The 662-nt window shown below is 37.3% G+C and overlaps 1 protein-coding gene across 1 annotated transcript in view; it reads left to right on the top strand.

Moving 5' to 3' along the window:
* The window catches only part of LOC119592994 (voltage-dependent calcium channel type A subunit alpha-1-like), a gene marked incomplete in the record, with an annotated part of 154,497 nt that overhangs the window by 51,786 nt on the left and 102,049 nt on the right, over positions 1-662 (top strand).

Raw genomic sequence — 662 nt, 5'->3', positions numbered from 1 at the left:
AACCCCCAGACCGGGTTTGTTGTATTTGGTTAAAATACATGTTAGTCAGTAAATCGCTCTCTCTTGCTACTTATAACTTTGATTCCAAGATTTAATGATAAATGATCACAATACTAATGAATCATGATAACGGTTATCACAGATTGCTTATCAGAGATTGCAATGACGTCATCCAGTTCCCTTTCATTTAATACGTCGGTTCTTCTCATTTCTCAATTACCGGAAGGATATCAGTTTCTATCTCTTTCTCTCTTAGTGAATGGATTCTCAAAATGCAATAGTTAATGGGGCTTTTTTTCCCACAATTTTACTCTGTGTCTAATGTCTCTTAGCCTAGGTCATATCATTACGGTGTGAAGCTTTTTGGATTTTGGTTGAAGCATTTTTTGTGCTGTTAATGTTTTGCTTTAGACAGTTCTTTGGGTTCAGTGTCTTTTATTTTTATATTCATGCACAATTTCGCATGACAGACAGTAGTTAAAGTATGTCGTTTCGTTCCTCTTTTTTCACCATCCTTCTGTCATACTTTTGCATTTTGCACATTCTTCAATTCTCATGTTTTTTCTCTCTTTACTTCTCACTTTTTTGGAAAGGGGCTTCGTACCCACTACTCCCCCCCCTGCCCTTCCCCCCAGACATCCCAAGAAGGCTCTCGATATTAA

This window comes from Penaeus monodon, chromosome 31, assembly GCF_015228065.2.
Source record: "Penaeus monodon isolate SGIC_2016 chromosome 31, NSTDA_Pmon_1, whole genome shotgun sequence".
In the NCBI taxonomy this organism is placed as follows: domain Eukaryota; kingdom Metazoa; phylum Arthropoda; class Malacostraca; order Decapoda; family Penaeidae; genus Penaeus; species Penaeus monodon.
This window is presented reverse-complemented; position numbering and strand designations above follow the sequence as displayed.